We start from the raw sequence: 14,423 nt of genomic DNA on the forward strand, positions 1-14,423 counted from the left end.
TTGAGGCTCAGACAGTTTCCCTGATATGCATGGGGGTGATGTGACAGACTGATGGGGTTGGTTTTCAGGCGCCATCTGTGCGCTTTCTGCAGAAGACTGGGTGGGAGATAATGTGAACGTGCTGGATCCACTGTCGGCCACCCAATTGACTAATGCCTGTACCTGCTCAGGCCTTACCATCCTTAGAACGGCATTAGGCCCCACCATATATCGCTGTAAATTCTGGCGGCTACTGGGACCTGAGGTAGTTGGTACACTAGGACGTGTGGATGTGGCAGAACGGCCACGTCCTCTCCCAGCACCAGAGGGTCCACTAACACCACCACGACCATGTCCACGTCCGCGTCCCTTACTAGATGTTTTCCTCATTGTTATCGTTCACCACAACAACAAAAATATTATTTGGCCCAATGTATTGTATTCAAATTCAGCTGAATATAAATTTGAGGCCTAGTATTTAGGCGCTGGGTGACCGGTATGGATTTAGTGACAGAATTAGACTTGGAAATGCACAGTAGCGTGTGTGTGAAGTTATTCTGAATGACCCTATGTGCACCTTGAATATTATATACCCTTTTAGGGATAGATTTCAAATAGCTCTGATATAGCAGAAACCACTAAATTATGAAATTGCTAAATTGGGAATTGTATTTCAACCCTGAACAAAAAATCTGCTTTAACGGACACTAAATAACTTGCCCAGCCACAACAGTACAGCGGTAACGACAGATTTAGCGGGATATAAATTTGAGGCCTAGTATTTAGGCGCTGGGTGACCGGTATGGATTTACTAACAGAATTAGACTTGGAAATGCACAGTAGCGTGTGTGTGAAGTTATTCTGAATGACCCTATGTGCACCTTGAATATTATATACCCTTTTAGGGATAGATTTCAAATAGCTCTCATATAGCAGAAACCACCAAATTATGAAATTGCTAAATTGGGAATTGTATTTCAACCCAGAACAAAAAATGTGCTTTGACGGACACTAAATAACTTGCCCATCCACAACAGGACAGCGGTAACGACAGATTTAGCGGGATATAAATTTGAGGCCTAGTATTTAGGCGCTGGGTGACCGGTATGGATTTAGTGACAGAATTAGACTTGGAAATGCACAGTAGCGTGTGTGTGAAGTTATTCTGAATGACCCTATGTGCACCTTGAATATTATATACCCTTTTAGGGATAGATTTCAAATAGCTCTGATATAGCAGAAACCACTAAATTATGAAATTGCTAAATTGGGAATTGTATTTCAACCCTGAACAAAAAATGTGCTTTGACGGACACTAAATAACTTGCCCAGCCACAACAGTACAGCGGTAACGACAGATTTAGCGGGATATAAATTTGAGGCCTAGTATTTAGGCGCTGGGTGACCGGTATGGATTTAGTGACAGAATTAGACTGGGATATGGCCAAAAAATAACCACACTATTGCTGGTTAAATGCACTTGGTGTGACAGCTTGACCAACCACACTACTGAGGGTTAAATGCACTTGGTGACGGGCGCAGCTTGCCCCTGATTTAGTATATGGCCAAAAAATTAACAGACTATTGCTGGTTAAATGCAGTTGGTGTGACAGCTTCACCCTGATGTAGGCTTTAGCCAAAAAACAACCACACCATTGAGGGTTAAATGCACTTGGTGACAGGCGCAGCTTGCCCCTGATGTAGTATATGGCCAAAAAATAAACAGACTATTGCTGGTTAAATGCACTTGGTGTGACAGCTTCACCCTGATGTAGGCTTTAGCCAAAAAACAACCACACCATTGAGGGTTAAATGCACTTGGTCGCAGCTTGGATGCACTTGGTCGCAGCACCGCACAAGACACAAAATGGCCGCCGATCACCCCAGAAAAAAGTGACTGACAAACGGTCTGGGCAGCCTAAAAACAGTGAGCAATTGAATTTCAGCAGCTCAATGATGCACAGCTGCAGATCGATCGATTAATCAAGTCCTTTGGAGGAGTTAATCTGCCTAATCTCGCCCTACTGTCGCAGCCGCAACCTCTCCCTACGCTAATCAGAGCAGAGTGGAGAGAAGAAATTCGTGGCACACCAGAGTAAATTTGATGCAATTTAATTCATTGATGTTTTACATCATTTCATTCCATAACTTCATGTATATATACACATAATTAATACATCCGGATCGCAAATTAGGCTTGTATAACGTGTCCCAACGTTTCGGCCATATATCTGGCCTTTGTCAAGGGATCTGTGAAAAATTATATAAATAGAAATCACTAATAAGTACATATAATGATGAAAGTGAAATGAGGGTCATATGCAAAAATAAACAATAAATAATAAATGGTCAGGTATATATGTCAAATCAAGAAACAAAACAAGAGAAAATATAATTTCATGGGTATCATCCCTAAAAGAAAAATCACAGTGCGGCATTGACAGAGAACATATGTGGGGTAATAGTAAAGGCGCCATATAATCAAATGGTAGACATGAGTCAGTGGAAGTCACTGAATGCATCCATGTTGGTAAAGTATTGTCATATAAACCAGGGAGTATGGCTGGGTGCCCCACTATATGTTGTCAGAGGTATCAGGAGATACCTGTTACTGTAAACAGACCTGTTAGGGAGGAAAGAGAAGACCAGCGATTACCTGTGGTTATGATAGCGGAGACCTCGACCGGATGTGTCTGCAGTGAGAGGCGCGCTGGGATTTATAAAGGGTACTAGATTGTATCGTCTCTGTGGTGGCTGCGTGCGTCCTTGATGACGTCACGCCGCTCGCGCATGCGCGATAGCCTCTGCTGGACAAGTGAGGGCATGTGAGTTGCCCTTACTACAGGAATCAAACTACTGATATATAGAGGGCCCTGGTATCGCGTTATAGCTATATGGAGGGCGCTATTGAGTCACAGCTAATGTCTGGTCTGTTGGAGATGTGAAATAATAAAGACAAATAATAAAAACAAATGACATTATGTAGATAGCACCGTCCTCTGTTAGTCACAGGTAATGGCATATAATAATAACTGGGTTATATGGATGAGTGGGAAGGGGGAAGGAACAGTGGGAGGGTAAAGGGTTAGGGGAAGGGAAACAGGGGGAAGGGAAAGGATAAGGAAAGGGGGAGGTTGTGGGGATTGGAGGGGTAATCTCACCCATATGTTCTAGATCTAAACTCCCATTTTATCGAATCTGTGAGGAGAAACATATAATAATTGTTATTAGGGATATAGGATTGAACAGTGATAATAATAACAGCATAAAGTCCATTATATATTAAAGAAGAAATCGCATTCCCGGTTTAATCCTCTAGGGTTCAATGTGTCCAGGCGGTGGATCCAGTAAGATTCCCTTTGTTTAAGCAATAGTATCTGATTTCCACCCCTCCGTGGGTTTTTTATCTGCTCTAATACCTGAAATCTTAAAGATGAGATCTGGTGATTTCGTTCCTTAAAGTGAGCAGGGATAGGTAGAAGTAACTGATTGGTCCTGATAGTGGACTTGTGCTTCGAGATCCTGTCTCTGATATGTTGGGTGGTTTCACCCACATAACAAAGTCCGCATGGGCATTTGATCAGATACACCACATTTGTGGAGTCGCATGTAAAAAAGTCATTAATGGTGTAGCGTTTACCCGAATGTGGGTGTGTTACCGTGTTCCCTTTAATCACACTTGAGCACTGTGCACAGTGAAGGCAAGGAAAGGTGCCTGATTGTGGGGTGCCAAGGAACCTCTGCCGTGGGAGTTTTGTCAATGGTCCGATATCTGCTCGGACCAATCCATCCCTGATGTTTTTGGTACGTTTATAGCAGGTTAGCGGCGGAGTTTGAAATTCTGCTATCCTTGGATAGGCTTGTGTCAGTATATGCCAATGACGTTTGAGTATGTACTGAATCTTTGGTGTTAAAGGATGGTAAGTAAGTATACTGGGTATACGTCTAGAGGATTGTGGCTGTGACTTGGTCATATCTGTAGATTTGGGTTGCTGTGCAAAGGAATCATTGGGGTAGCCTCTCTCAATGAATTTCTTAGTCATTTCGTCTAATCTTTTTACCTTTGTGGAGGAATCGCTGACGATGCGTTCTACCCGAGTAAGTTGGGAGCGTGGTAATGATTTCTTAGTGGCTTTTGGGTGATTACTGGTGTATAGTAGGAGGCTGTTTCTATCCGTTGGTTTATTGTATAGATCAAAGGCTACATTACCATCTTCGTCTTTTAGTACTAGAGTGTCCAGAAAGCTAATCTTATTACTATCAATTTGCATAGTGAAGCTCAGCTCAGGGTGTATACTATTAAGATACTGGTGAAAAGCTTCTGCGCTGGATGTGGGTCCACTCCATAGACAAAAAATGTCGTCAATGAAGCGTAACCACACCCGGGCATGTTGCTGAAAAAGAGGGTGTTTGTACACATGTGTCTCCTCGAAGTAAATCATGTATGCATTAGCATACGGGGGGGCCACATTTGCCCCATCGCGGTTCCCCGTTTCTGAATGTAGAATGTGTCGCCAAAGAGGAAGAAATTCTCATGTAGTACTGTGGAAAGGAGGGCTAGACAAAATGCTTGTTGCTGACCAGTGAGTACGGATTGTGTTTTGAGTATGTTAGCAGTTGCTTCAATGCCCTTCTGATGTTCTATTGACGTGTATAGACTATTAACATCCAAAGTTATTAATATGGAGTTAGCTGTTGGTGTGCTCTGACTCAATTTGGTGATAAAATCTTGGGTATCTAGTAAAAAAGAGCGTGATTTTTTGATAAGGGGGGTCAGAATCTTATCTAGATAAATGGATAAAGGTGAAAGTATCGAATCTGTTGAAGCAACTATCGGTCTCCCAGGGGGATTGCTAAGGTTCTTATGGATTTTGGGGAGAGTGTAAAAAACTGGCGTAATTGGGTGTTGTTTTGTCAAGAAGGTGATAGTCTTGTCATCTATTATCTCTTGTTCTTGGTAGTGTCGGAGTATGTCTTTAATTTTTTTAGCAATGCTCGGGGTTGGATCAGTTTTGAGAGGTTCATATGTGTCAAGGTCATTCAATTGGTTGGAAATGTCTGTAATGTACATTGTTTTATCCATGACCACTATGGCCCCTCCCTTGTCTGCTGGTTTGATCATGATTTTTGTGTTTGTTTGTAATTCTTTTATTGCTCTCTGTTCCTCTACCGTCAGGTTAGAGGAATGTTTGAAATCACCCCTGGTGTATGAATCCAGGGTCTGTTGTATGGTTTGTTTTGTAAATGAGATATAGGTCTCTACTGGGTGGTATGATTTAGGGGGCATGTAGGAGCTTTTGTTTCTCAGGCCTAATGTTTGTAGTGCCAGGGCATCATTCATGTTTCCACTTGATACCACACTTGGTTGGTCACATTGGCCAAAGTGTGTTTTTAGTCTAATGGTTCGGTAGAACCGTTGTAGCTCTTGTTCCAGAAGGAAAGTATTAAGTGGAGTAGTGGGACAGAATGATAGCCCTTTTTGTAAGACTGAAATTTGAGCAGGTGAGAGAATCACAGAGGAAATGTTCATCACTAAATTGTTCATGTTACCTGTGATCGAGTCAGAATGCGGTTGTCTGGATCTCCTCCTCTGGCTTCTCCGCGGTCGCCTCTTCCTTGTCTGTAACGATTGCGTCCTCGTCCTAAAAAATGCTGGCGGCGTTGGGTGTTGATCCTTCCGCTTTCCGAGCCGGATGAACTTTGTCCTGAAGAGAAGTCGTGGTTTCTGTTGTCCCAGCTTGCTTGTGAATTGGGGTCGCGCCATCTGTACACTCTGTTCAGCCTATAATCCTCGGCGTCGCGGATGAATTTGGCCCTTTTGGTTCCTTCTGTGTATTTTTGATATTCAGAGGTTTGTTTAGATGTTTTTTCTTTTAGTGTTGTCCACTCTTCCGTAGATAGTAGGCTTGATAGTTGTTCTTCAGTTGCTGTAATTTGTTTCTGAAGGTCTTCTATGGTATGCCGGGCTTTGTCAATAGTTAGTAACATAAGATCAAATGAGCATTTATTGATAATGTTCTCGAAGCGGTCACAAAAGTCGGCGTCGTCCTTGAATAATGTCGGACGTAGATGCGAGCGCAGGCCTCTTGGTATACGATTATTTTTGTGGTACTCTGTGAGGGTACTACTATTGCTTAAACAAAGGGAATCTTACTGGATCCACCGCCTGGACACATTGAACCCTAGAGGATTAAACCGGGAATGCGATTTCTTCTTTAATATATAATGGACTTTATGCTGTTATTATTATCACTGTTCAATCCTATATCCCTAATAACAATTATTATATGTTTCTCCTCACAGATTCGATAAAATGGGAGTTTAGATCTAGAACATATGGGTGAGATTACCCCTCCAATCACCACAACCTCCCCCTTTCCTTATCCTTTCCCTTCCCCCTGTTTCCCTTCCCCTAACCCTTTACCCTCCCACTGTTCCTTCCCCCTTCCCACTCATCCATATAACCCAGTTATTATTATATGCCATTACCTGTGACTAACAGAGGACGGTGCTATCTACATAATGTCATTTGTTTTTATTATTTGTCTTTATTATTTCACATCTCCAACAGACCAGACATTAGCTGTGACTCAATAGCGCCCTCCATATAGCTATAACGCGATACCAGGGCCCTCTATATATCAGTAGTTTGATTCCTGTAGTAAGGGCAACTCACATGCCCTCACTTGTCCAGCAGAGGCTATCGCGCATGCGCGAGCGGCGTGACGTCATCAAGGACGCACGCAGCCACCACAGAGACGATACAATCTAGTACCCTTTATAAATCCCAGCGCGCCTCTCACTGCGGACACATCCGGTCGAGGTCTCCGCTATCATAACCACAGGTAATCGCTGGTCTTCTCTTTCCTCCCTAACAGGTCTGTTTACAGTAACAGGTATCTCCTGATACCTCTGACAACTTATAGTGGGGCACCCAGCCATACTCCCTGGTTTATATGACAATACTTTACCAACATGGATGCATTCAGTGACTTCCACTGACTCATGTCTACCATTTGATTATATGGCGCCTTTACTATTACCCCACATATGTTCTCTGTCAATGCCGCACTGTGATTTTTCTTTTAGGGATGATACCCATGAAATTATATTTTCTCTTGTTTTGTTTCTTGATTTGACATATATACCTGACCATTTATTATTTATTGTTTATTTTTGCATATGACCCTCATTTCACTTTCATCATTATATGTACTTATTAGTGATTTCTATTTATATAATTTTTCACAGATCCCTTGACAAAGGCCAGATATATGGCCGAAACGTTGGGACACGTTATACAAGCCTAATTTGCGATCCGGATGTATTAATTATGTGTATATATACATGAAGTTATGGAATGAAATGATGTAAAACATCAATGAATTAAATTGCATCAAATTTACTCTGGTGTGCCACGAATTTCTTCTCTGTGCTACGTGACGTTTTATCGTCCTCCGTGGGCACCCACCACTAAAACAGGGTGTGCGGGTCTCATCATCCCCTACAAATCAGAGCAGAGTGACGGGCGGCGCTATGTGACTCCAGCTTAAATAGAGGCTGGGTCACATGGTGCTCTGGCCAATCACAGCCATGCCAATAGTAGGCATGGCTGTGACGGCCTCTTGGGGCAAGTAGTATGACGCTTGTTGATTGGCTGCTTTGCAGCCTTTCAAAAAGCGCCAAGAAAGCGTCACAAAAGCGCCAAGAAAGCGACGAACACCGAACCCGAACCCGGACTTTTACGAAAATGTCCGGGTTCGGGTCCGTGTCACGGACACCCCAAAATTCGGTACGAACCCGAACTATACAGTTCGAGTTCGCTCATCCCTACTGACGACCCTTAACGAGGTGCTACAGAAACAGGCTTGAAGGCATGCTGTGTCCAGGGCTAGAGGAAAACCATGGAGCGGATTCCAGGAAGGACGGTGTCTGTAAGGGCTACGGCGGTGAACGGGAAGACACTGGCAGCCTATCATTGCCGGTAACTGTCCCGCAATGCTGCCAGATGCAGACAATGATGGAGGTGGCAAGGGGGAACAGTGCCTGAGAACAGATTTGGGACTGCGGTGGTGAGTAGGGGAACATCAGCGGTCAGCAAATGCCGTTACATGCATCTAATTACAAATTTACTACAGCTAGTGAGCTATTCAGTAAAATGTATCTGTATAGCACCACCTGTTGTTTATTACATACTGTCCCGAGGGTGTCGCGACCTATCCCTGACCCTGTTGTGCTGGGGGTCAGAAGGTCGCAGCAGGTGGCTATTTGCTCGGTTTCAAGAGATCATTCCATGACCTAGTGGTGGGAATTGATTCCGGTCCAGGTTTTCCTGCTTAGGTTTGCAATCCTTTTTGTTCCATTTTGGAAACTGTAGCTTTTCTTTTCAACTGTTCTCTATTCTCCCTTTCTGCTTCCCTTGTTGCCAGATATAGACCTTCCTTCCAGATCTTCAATTCTGACCTCAGGTGGACAACTCTTGCTGTCGAGCCATTGGAAATTGAGCTGTTGGATCTCTTGTTCACTCCAGTTATCTCCTGCTTGTTGTTTCCCTTCTGGGATTATTTGTGGTGTTTGTGTTGTTTGTCCTTTCCCTGTTGTTACCCTAGGTGTCAGTGGTAAAGACTAGTTCTCCCACCGCCCTATTCACTACCTAGGGCTTATTTCAGGGTAAGCCAGAGATGAGGGACGTGATCAGTGCATAGGTTAGCAACCCATCTAGGGACGTCAGAGCAGCCAGGTGGCAGTGCCAGGTGAGCTAGGATCCCCACTCCTCCCTCTCCCTAGTTGAAGGGTACTTCCCTCCCCTCTGCGCTGCACGTCTGTTACCTGCCATCTCAGGCGTGATACATACATTCTTAGTATAAATCAGATTTCTCATGATATAATTCTTCTGACAAAAAAATCCGAAGCTTTATTGATTCGCTTTGGATGGATTGTGCAAACCTGTGATCACCATTGTACTGTCAAAATGTGAGGGAAACAGGGCAGGGAGGAAGAAGATGGAGGATCACATGACCCTGGCCTGTCTTGCCCACAATTTTTGCAGGCAGCCTGTCAGCCATTCTGGGGGCAACACATTGGATGTTCCTTCAGACTCAGCGCTAGCTCTGAAGCACATATGCCATTGATAACTCAGCCAGAGGTATGACGGGACATGTTTGCCATGTGTCTGGCAGATACCAATTACAGATACACGCCATTGCAGAAGAAGAGTTGGCTGAAGAAAAGCAGCCGGCCAGCCGCATAGCCGACACGCATGTCATGAGTGGGCGGGGCCAAATAGTGTGGGCGGGGCCTTCGCTGCACTTCGGGCCCCTCAGTGCCGCGGGCCCCATAGCAATGGCGTGGTCTGCCTCTATGGGCGGTACGCCACTGCATGGCAGCATTGTTATTCCCAGCACATCCAGCAGCATACATTTTATTGGATATGCTGCACATGCATGGCTTTTTCTTTCTTGAACCAGTTGCAATTTTGCTACTGTTTGTAACTGCACAGTTCAACACATTTTATTGCATCAATATACTAGTTTAATTCAGCAGATTTTACTGCATCAATATACTACTGTCACGGTCCTGTCTGTGACAGGGTCTAGAAGATTGGCTGCACAGGATTGACAGTCTCTATGGTTTCACCTTTCTGTGTTGTTGCTGGGGATGACCACACCTCTTGTCTCAGGTTTTAGCTTAAGTGGTCATTACTTCTCCTCAATTTAGTCTTGCCTCACCCATCATGCTGTGCGGTTGATAGCTCCTTGTTTGGTGAAGTCCTGGTGTTGGTTCTCTCTGAGTTTCTGCTTGTATGCATACTTCTGAAAGTTAAGTGTATCTTCTTTGTGGTTTGTTGTTTTCCCCTACCTCCTTATATTAGGCTAGGGTTGACCCGAACCCGAACATTTCAGTAAATGTTTGGGTTCAGTGATTTCTTGGCGCTTTTCGAAAGATTGCAGAGCAGCCAATCAACAAGCGTTTAACTCTGTGCCCTTAGAAACCATCACAGCCATGCCTACTATTGGCATGGCTGTGATTGGCCAGTGTAGCATGTGACCCAGCCTCTATGTAAGCTGGAGTCACGTAGGGCTGAACGTCACTCTGCTGTGCTTAGTGTAGGGAGAGGATGCTGCTGGTGATTTCAGAGAGAGAATTGGAGAGAATCTTTGCTCAAAACATAAATCTAGCTCAGAGATCTACATACATTGTGTTGTGTGGGTGCAGGGAACAATTTTTTTTATCCTGCCTTATGTCCAGTGACCGAAAAAAAAAAAAAATCAAAAAAATCCAAGCTTTAAAAACAGCACAAATAATCTGTTTAAAAAAAAAAATCTAAAATGTTTTGGCAATATACAGGTCCTTCTCAAAAAATTTGCATATTGTGATAAAGTTCATTATTTTCTGTAATGTACTGATAAACATTAGACTTTCATATATTTTAGATTCATTACACACCAACTGAAGTAGTTCAAGCCTTTTATTGTTTTAATATTGATGATTTTGGCATACAGCTCATGAAAACCCCAAATTCCTATCTAAAAAAATTAGCATATCATGAAAAGGTTCTCTAAACAAGCTATTAACCTAATCATCTGAATTAACTCTAAACACCTGCAAAAGATTCCTGAGGCTTTTAAAAACTCCCAGCCTGGTTCATTACTCAAAACCGCAATCATGGGTAAGACTGCCGACCTGACTGCTGTCCAGAAAGCCATCATTGACATCCTCAAGCAAGAGGGTAAGACACAGAAATAAGTTTCTGAACGAATAGGCTGTTCCCAGAGTGCTGTATCAAGGCACCTCAGTGGGAAGTCTGTGGGAAGGAAAAAGTGTGGCAGAAAACGCTGCACAACGAGAAGAGGTGACCGGACCCTGAAGAAGATTGTGGAGAAGGACCGATTCCAGACCTTGGGGGACCTGCGGAAGCAGTGGACTGAGTCTGGAGTAGAAACATCCAGAGCCACCGTGTACAGGCGTGTGCAGGAAATGGGCTACAGAGAAGCAGCACTGGACTGTTGCATGTCATTCGGAAATCAAGGTGCCAGAGTCTGGAGGAAGACTGGGGAGAGGGAAATGCCAAAATGCCTGAAGTCCAGTGTCAAGTACCCAGAGTCAGTGATGGTCTGGGGTGCCATGTCAGCTGCTGGTGTTGGTCCACTGTGTTTTATCAAGGGCAGGGTCAATGCAGCTAGCTATCAGGAGAATTTGGAGTACTTCATGCTTCCATCTGCTGAAAAGCTTTATGGAGATGAAGATTTCATTTTTCAGCACGACCTGGCACCTGCTCACAGTGCCAAAACCACTGGTAAATGGATTACTGACCATGGTATTACTGTGTTCAATTGGCCTGCCAACTCTCCTGACCTGAACCCCATAGAGAATCTGTGGGATATTGGGAAGAGAAAGTTGAGAGACGCAAGACCCAACACTCTGGATGAGCTTAAGGCCGCTATCGAAGCATCCTGGGCCTCCATAACACCTCAGCAGTGCCACAGGCTGATTGCCTCCATGCCACGCCGCATTGAAGCAGTCATTTCTGCAAAAGGATTCCCGACCAAGTATTGAGTGCATAACTGAACATAATTATTTGAAGGTTGACTTTTTTTGTATTAAAAACACTTTTCTTTTATTGGTCGGATGAAATATGCTAATTTTTTTAGATAGGAAATTTGGGTTTTCATGAGCTGTATGCCAAAATCATCAATATTAAAACAATAAAAGGGTTGAACTACTTCAGTTGGTGTGTAATGAATCTAAAATATATGAAAGTCTAATGTTTATCAGTACATTACAGAAAATAATGAACTTTATCACAATATGCTAATTTTTTTAGAAGGACCTGTACATCTGGTGCATTTGCAGGCTTAGTCAGTGTGCAATTTAAGCTAGAAATACAGCCATCATTTTCTGGGTTTTTAAAAACACACTTTTTTTTGCCAAAAAACACTATTTTTCAGAGCTGCAAATGTTAAATTCAAGTTTAATATATACAGCCTTCATATTCTGTTACCAAAAAAACACTTTGTTGGCAATATACAACATCTGGATTAGTCAGTGTGCAATTTAAGCTAGACATACAGCCATCATTTTCTGGGTTTTTTAAAACACACTTTTTTCCCAAAAACACTATTTTCCAGAGCTGCAAGTGTTAAATTCAAGTTTAATATATACAGCTTTCATATTCTGTTACAAAAAAAACACTTTTTTGGCAATATGCAACATCTGGATTAGTCAGTGTGCAATTCAACCACCTCAGCCCCCCTAGCTTAAACCCCCTTAATGACCAGACCACTGTTTACAATTCTGTACTACACTACTTTCACGGTTTATTGCTTGGTCATACAACTTGCCACCCAAATGAATTTTACCTCCTTTTCTTCTCACTAATAGAGCTTTCATTTGGTGGTATTTTATTGCTGCTGACATTTTTACTTTTTTGATATTAATCAAAATTGACCGAAATTTTTTCAATATCTGTTGTAAAATTTTTCAAATAAAACTACATTTCTATATAAATTTTTCTCTAAATTTATTGTTCTACATGTCTTTGATTAAAAAAATGCAATAAGTGTATATTTATTGGCTTGGGTAAAAGTTATAGCGTTTACAAACTATGGTGCAAAAAAATTAATTTATGCACTTTCTGAGCACCTGTCATGTTTCCTGAGGTTCTACAATGCCCAGACAGTAGAAACACCCCACAAATGACCCCATTTCGGAAAGTAGACACCCTAAGGTATTCGCTGATGGGCATAGTGAGTTCATGGAAGTTTTTATTTTATGTCACAAGTTAGGAGAAAATGATTTTTTTTTTTTTCTTACAAAGTCTCATATTCCATTAACTTGTGACAAAAAATAAAATTTTACATGAACTCATCATACCCCTCACTGAATACCTTGGGGTGTCTTCTTTCCAAAATGGGGTTACTTGTGGGTTATTTATACTCCCCTTGCATTTTAGGGGCCCTAAAGCATGAGAAGTAGTTTGGAATCCAAATGCGTAAAAATGTCCTGTGAAAATGACTATAAATCTACAGAATAATAATAACAATATAAATAATCACGACAGTTCAAATAAAAGGGAAAAAGATGAAAGAATACTTAGTTTCTCTGGAGGGTTTCAGATGGTCGTTCATATGTCCTTTTTGAATCCTTGCAAACCCCTTTTCAGTATGTATCAGGGGAGACCCTCAAAGTTCTTCTGATACAGGGATATGCCGTCAATGTCCAATTAAGTGTCTGGTGATGTTCCATGGGTCTCTCTCCTCTGTCCTTGTGCATGGATTTTTATGAATTCTCCCATGGGCAGGAGACTTACTCCTGTCAGCCAATGGCAGCAGAGTGACTGTGAAGCCTAGGGAATGGCCCCCAAGTGTTTTATGACCCCATCAAAGTTCAATTCCTACAATGAGGATTATACTTAAGCCCGTATCTCCTTGATACATCGGCATATTTTTATACAGAATACATATTTGCGATCCTTATTTATTTACCTACAGAATGAGACCACACACGGTAATGCTGGGACCTGTAGTTCTTCTACCACCCATAGGTCAGCTACAGAATCACATCCTCTAGTCATATTTGATACCCAATTAACCACAATACTCTGTAGAGCCTGGATCTGGTGTCAGAAAGGGCATAAGTTGATTCATAAATGAAATATGAAAGTGGACTGGTTTTATGCCCAGAGCTAATTAAGGGCTATTAGCTCTCCTCAAACCAGACCTGGAAATTAATGACGTCACGCTCCAGCCAGGCTTGACAGCGAGCTGATCTTATCTTAAAGAACAGGATGAGCTGGGCCTGGTATAGCCTTTATGACCTTTTTTTAGCTGGCCTCAAAGAGTAGTGGTAATAAAAGTGTCCATCTATATCATAGGCGACCCAGGCTTCAGAAGATGAGAGTTCACTGTTTTCTTTACATAGGCCAGAAGCATATAAGATGGCTACCCAGAGGAATTATGTATGTATGCCGGCACAGTCCCCCATACTGGAAAGAAGGGACGAACCCAAAAAAGGTGCAGAGTGTGTCACAGGAGGGGGATACGGAAGGACACCACAACTCAATGTGACACGTGCCCCGATCATCCGGGCCTCTGCATTATTGGTTGCTTCAGGGAGTATCACACTTCCATGGAGTACTAAATTTATATCCCGAATTTAGGACTGACATCGGACAAAAAAACCTTGTTCTCAGACTTGAGACACCCAAAAAAACTAAAATAATTTATTAAAAGTAGACATATTAGGTATTGCCGCGTCGGTAACAATCTCCTCTATAAAAATACCCCATGACCTAACCCCCCAGATTAACACGGTCAAGGAAAAAAAAAAAAAGGTGCAAAAAAAGATTTTTTTTGTCACCTTACATAACAAAAAGTTTAATAGCAAGCGATCAAAAAGTCATATAGCCCCCAAAATAGTGCCAATAAAACCGTCCGCTCGTCCCG

Source organism: Bufo gargarizans, chromosome 3, assembly GCF_014858855.1.
Source record: "Bufo gargarizans isolate SCDJY-AF-19 chromosome 3, ASM1485885v1, whole genome shotgun sequence".
Classification (NCBI taxonomy): Eukaryota; Metazoa; Chordata; class Amphibia; order Anura; family Bufonidae; genus Bufo; species Bufo gargarizans.